This window comes from Grammomys surdaster, unplaced genomic scaffold, assembly GCF_004785775.1.
Source record: "Grammomys surdaster isolate TR1022 unplaced genomic scaffold, NIH_TR_1.0 255, whole genome shotgun sequence".
NCBI classification, from domain to species: Eukaryota; Metazoa; Chordata; class Mammalia; order Rodentia; family Muridae; genus Grammomys; species Grammomys surdaster.
Genome location: NW_021604696.1, coordinates 8,988,386 through 8,994,385, shown reverse-complemented (window position 1 = coordinate 8,994,385; position 6,000 = coordinate 8,988,386). Strand labels below are relative to the sequence as shown.

Sequence of the window (6,000 nt, the reverse complement as noted above, 5' to 3'; positions counted from 1 at the left end):
CACTGGTTGTGCTGTTTGATACAAAATGGCTGAACTTCATCTTCAGAAGACTAAACCCAACATCTAAACATGCCAATATAAACATCAAAACAAAATATATTCTAACCAACCACGGGAAACGATCTGGTATCGGGAAAGCAACAAGGATTACACACATTATTTTATAAACCAGCACACAAAGGTTTAAAACAGTTCTGAAAATGAAGTTAGCTGTCTTGAGTCAAGGGAATAAAAAAAGAAGTCAGTATTGACCATTTACAATCTCTGACCTTGTGGGAACGGTAAGAATCTGTCGTAGTGCAGCTACATACAGTACAATTCAGGCAATTTGTTTTTCAATTGGGTTCAGATTTCTAATTCATTGCTGTGAGAAAAGGAAGGAGGCAGATTTGAGCAGCAGCCTCCACCTGACTGCTTGACTGGAGTGCTCTGGATTTTAACATTGGACTTCTCTGCACCACCAGCTGTTGCTCCAGGACCCATTCGTTTTTTAATCTCCGCTGCCATAGTCATGAAAGACTGTTCTACATTCGTTGCATTCTTAGCACTGGTTTTCAAAAATGGAATTCCAAGGGGATCTGCAAATTCCTTTGCTGTTGTGTTGTCTACGACTTTCTTTGTGGTCAGGTCACAGTTGTTCCCTACCAACAACTTGTTGACATTCTCACTGGCATAGCGATCTATCTCCTGCAGCCACTGTTTAACATTATTGAAGGACTCCTGATCTGTCACATCATACACAACTATGATGCCATGGGCTCCTCTGTAATAACTGGAGGTGATTGTTCGAAATCTCTCCTGGCCTGCTGTGTCCCAAATCTGAAGCTTGATTGTTTTCCCCTCTAACTTTATAGTTCGTATCTTGAAATCCACACCAATTGTGTTGATGTAGCTTTCCGTGTACGTATCATCTGCAAACCTAAGGAGAAGGCAAGACTTTCCAACCCCAGAATCACCAATCAGAAGTAACTTGAATAAACAATCATATTTGGGATTCATGCTGGACATGTCACTGCAGCTGCCGCCGCTGCCACCACCGCCCTTGCTGAGCCACCGCCCCAACTCTCCGCGCCACGGGTAATGGAAGGGGAGGAATGAGCTAAGCTGTTCCGGTAGAGCAAACGTAGACCCTACTCTGACCCTTAGAACACAATCAGCAGCTGCTGCCACTCAGTGATCGCTTCCCCCCAACTTGCTTCTTGATCGTTATGTTTTATGCAGGAATAGAAACCCTGACTAACGACTGATTATATCTGCCAAGACAGAGTAATCAGCCCTTAATAATTTTGCATCACTAGGTCTGTCAGATGATCCTGGGCCAGAAGGCTGAAGATTGGATGCTCCAACGTTTTGTAGTATAGGGACTGTCCAGGTGTTCAGCAGTCTCTATAAATTGGCTAAGTTTTAGAAACTATGCTTTGTGCTTCCCATAATTTCAGTTAATTCAGTCATTCTGGATTTCTGACAGGGTTGAAGACTTATAGTCTCATAGCCAATCCTGGCTATTTATTTTGAAAGAAAAGATTTGAGAGGATGGTTTTCAGCTGATATCCATTCTAAACCCAAGAGAAAAACCAGGTTCACAACTAAGTCTTTTAGTTAGGAGAGACGACAGAGGTTCTGGTTAGTCAACAAAATGATGGACTGGGTATTAGGTCTATCTTGTACCTTACTGATACAAATTGGTATAGTTATGCTCTAATTGTATTTTGAGAGAAAAGTTTTTTATTTTAACAGGAAAGGTGATCTGTAGGCGGAGCTAAGGTAAGAGGAGTAAGGAGAGGAAGAGGAGGAGTAAGGAGAGGAGGAGAAGGAGGAGAGGAGGAGCTAGGAGGTGAGAGAGAGAGAGAGAGAGAGAGAGAGAGAGAGAGAGAGAGAAACATGGAAGCAGATGTTTTCGTGTCTCCGCCAGTCAAAGGTAGTTGGTACATCTAGGTTGGGTATTGGGTTACACTTCTGATTGTCTGGGCATCTTGTTATTGAACATTACCAAACTTATAAAGCCTTTGATTAACATCTAAAAAAATTTGGGATTTGCTAGAGATTGTTGTTATTCAACTTTATGAATATACTGAATGTCATTGAATTGCACAACTTAAAATGATTAATTTTATGTTGTATACATTTTACTTCAATGAAATTAAGTTCTATAGATGTGTAACTAAGATGTATGTAAAACAAAGATAATAAAACTCAAAAAAAAAGAAAAAAAAAGAAACTGTGGCTAAGACACTGGGCATGTGTAGATAGTGGAACTGATGAGGTGTAGGGCAGCTTTGTGGATGCAATGAGCTCCGGAGGAACATGGCATTCCAGAAGCGGCTGGATGGCAACTGGCCTGGAAATGCGTCTCTGCAAGGTATTGTAAAATACCTTGGTAGACTAGACACTCAACAGCCTCCTACCTCACCACCCCTTCTAAGGGAAAGGATAGTGCTGGAGACCAGAAAGTGGGTAAGAGGAGTTTTAAAGGACCTAGAAACCAAGGAAGAAGTCACACCAGAGGAGAGCAGAGCCGAGAGACTAAAAATGGAGAAAAGGCATGGTCCCATCTCCTCTTCACCAGAGGCTAGACTGCTAGTAAGATATGTGGGTGTAATATATGAGTAGGTTCACAGTCTATCAAGTTGGTCTGTTTGGAGGAGTCACAGTGGGTAGGGCACTAAGCTAGGTTGTTGGCCTGAACACTCAGTCATTTGATCTGCATAACCAGGTTGCTGGATAAGCAAAGTTGTGGTGGACCAGGCCTTGCCTAAATGCCTTAGGTTCACCCATGCAGAGGCAAGAGGTGATACTGTCACCTGGAGAATTCTGGATTCTCTGGGTCAGAATAGCAGCCTCATTAAATTTCAGCCTCTTCTTAAGTGCCATTTCAAGCCTTTCTGACTGGCGGCAACCACAGGGAATATAGGAATTCTATTTAATGAATTTAAATTAAGTTGACCACACACTGTGTGTTGAGCATCTATTAAGAACCTTATGCATAGCTGTAGATATTAATTTTTCCAACCTACTTGAAGAAGGGTTCAACCTCACCTCTAGCCTACCACCCACCAGAGGTATTGGAAGAGAAAAGATATTAGGTCACAGGGGAAGTAGACCTGCATAGAAATAGTTCTTTGTGGATGAGTCCAGTCTTCATTGTCAGGATATCAGCAGTTCAGTCCTGTTGCATACATCAAATGTGAATCAGCAGCTGTAGACCAGTCCTCTCAGCAGGCAGATACCATGTACGAACCAGCAGCTGTAGTTCAATCCTGAAGAAACTGCAGGGCTCGCCAACCAGCCCAAGGTGAAGCCACAGAAGTGGCAAAAAGCCACAGGAATCTCACGAGAAGTTCTTTGGCAAGTTTCTCTCTGGTGTCATCACAAGAGGAGCTCAGCAACACAATGCAAGGCGAACTGGTACACACCTATATTTAGCAAAGAATAGTGAGGTGGAACAAACAAAACCAGTGCTGTGGCGCCCACTCTTTGTGGGGTCATATTTATATTCCTTCATTACATGACCTTTCATGTGTCTGCTCCAGCAAAACATCCCTTCACCCATGTGTGTTTCAGCAAAAGATTCTGTCACATGTCTACCTTAGCAAAAACATCCTTTCACCTGTGTGCCCCAGAAAAACATCATTTGACCTAACTGACTTTCCAAAGAACCCAGAAGTTTCCACTTCACATAGCACTATCTTATACAGTCCTCCTGATATTATTACATGTGAGATAAAAGAAGACAAGTCAGGAATTAAAAGAATAACAGTAGAGTCGAGAGAATAAACGCTACTAGGAGGAAAATGTCAAGAGAAATCTACCTTGTCTGGATCTCCCCAGAGAATCTCCCCCTCACTAAGCTGAAACTGAGATGGTTAACCCAGTACCATGCCTCCTCATCACAATGGAAGGGGACAAATCAGCTCATTCTTAAACAAGTCACCCATGCATTGAAGATCCTAACTCACATCAAAACAGGTCATACTTGGAGGTTGTAGTCAAACCCTCCTATTCCTTCAGAGAATAGTCACAGAGAGATCCAAGAGTAGAGCCTCTTGACTGTTCAACAGGCCCTCTCTCACCCAGGATCTCTTCCATAGGCACAGGTCTTCCATTCTGCAAGCTCCAGTTTTCCACCCATCTCTGCAGTCACTGGACAATGGGCTCTTCCCCTCAGCTCCTCTTTCCTTCCTCCGCTGAGTGTCTGTCTGGTTGAGAGGATGGGGGGTCTCTTCTCCATGCCTGCAGGGCTCAATGGACAGTCATCACATTCTTCTTGGATATAATGGGTACAAAGGGATTCTGGCTCTTGCTAGCAGATTATCTGTCAAATTCTTGAAAGGCATCTACACTATCCACATCCTTCTTTGGCCCCTCATATCACAACATCACTATGGCGGGTTAGAAGAATCCTTTCATCCTTCCCAAACTGCAGTCCAGTAAATCTAACGACTGCCCACCAAGGCCCTTTCTCCTCTTCTTAGTCTAACGTTGTTGTTGAAAATGAATACTCATATGTAGACTGTATTTTACCAGTTACCATTTAGCGATTTACCCTTTACCAATCTAGTTACCATTCTTCTTCAAAGTAGGGAAATGATAGTTGCCGTTTCTGAGCCCTGGGTATAGGACACGTATGTCACCAAAGCAGAACAAGCCCCCATCAACCAGATTTGACAGGAAGGGAAGAGTAGGGCAATAAGTGGAAACTGAGTCACTCTGGTGATCTGGGTTGTTCACACTCACAGGGTGAGCTATAGAGATAAGGCTGTGTTTCTTATATCACAATAGTGTTGGTCCTTTCAATCTATGTAATATGAGTCTCATTGTCAACATATCTCTGTATTCTAGATGAGTGGAAACTCTACATTCTGATTTTTTTTTTTACAAAGCCCACAATCATGCCTTATTGCTCAAGTGTCAACAAAAACATAAAATCACTCTCTTGTGATCTCCTTTCCTCAAAATGTGCCTCATTCTTTGTTACCTGTTTAAGGTCAAGGTTATAGAAGGTAAAACATACCATGGCCATCTCTCTTTCCAGTTCTACAGTCTCATCATCTACCATAGTACTACCTAGCAACCCCAAAATCCTGATAGCTGTCATGCCTCAGAAGTTGCTTCTCTCCTAGACTGTTTGGTTAGAGCATTCCCCTGCATGCCCTTGTACCAGCTTCCAGAAAACAAATACTAACAGCATCAAGAAGCCCCACTGTGTCCTCCATCAAGGATTCTATTGACCATGACTTCATCTCTTGAAGCAAATGGATGGCTTTAATATTAAATGAAAGCACCAAGAGCTGGCAAAGAGATCATAGATTTGAACAAAAATAAAATTGTCCGGAAAATTCCTTCTCTCTCTCTCTCTCTCTCTCTCTCTCTCTCTCTCTCTCTCTCTCTCTCTCACACACACACACACACACACACACACACACACACACACATGCATGCATGCTCTTCTTACTCAAGATAAATACATCTATAAAGGCCAAGGAATCCAGAGTTACTTAAACACTTTGAGTAGGAACGAATGTGAAATGCTAGCTCAACTGTTGATAGCTCAGCTGTCCCCATTCTTCTTCCCACCCTACTCCCCCTTAGTCTCACATCAGGCATAGCCTAGCACTACTACTTGGCATAGACAACTCCTGCCTCATGCTCACACAGGATATACTCTATATACACAATGAATCATGGGATATGATGATAGGGATTGTAACTGTGTGACTTCCTGTCCAACACTATGCCTCATCTTATACCACTGATGTACTCAGCCCAGGGACAATACATTGTTTGTGACCAATGGTCTCAGTTATGAGAACTAAAGGCATAAGGACCTAGATTTGAATTATACATCTGCCACATAGTGAAAGGTGTCATGAGAAGGCTCAACTTCCATGCCTATGTTCTCAATCTCCCAGGGGTAGTAGTCCCAACATGGTGTAGACCAGCTAGCTTCTCACAAAGCCCTCCAGGTCTGCCTACAGGCCGCATGGCCAGTTTCCATTTCTA

The 6,000-nt window shown here is 42.9% G+C and overlaps 1 pseudogene; it reads right to left on the bottom strand.

Moving 5' to 3' along the window:
* Nucleotides 1–345: 345 nt before the first annotated feature.
* On the bottom strand, nt 346–1,008 carry LOC114627532 (annotated as a pseudogene).
* Between the last annotated feature and the right edge of the window lie 4,992 nt (nt 1,009–6,000).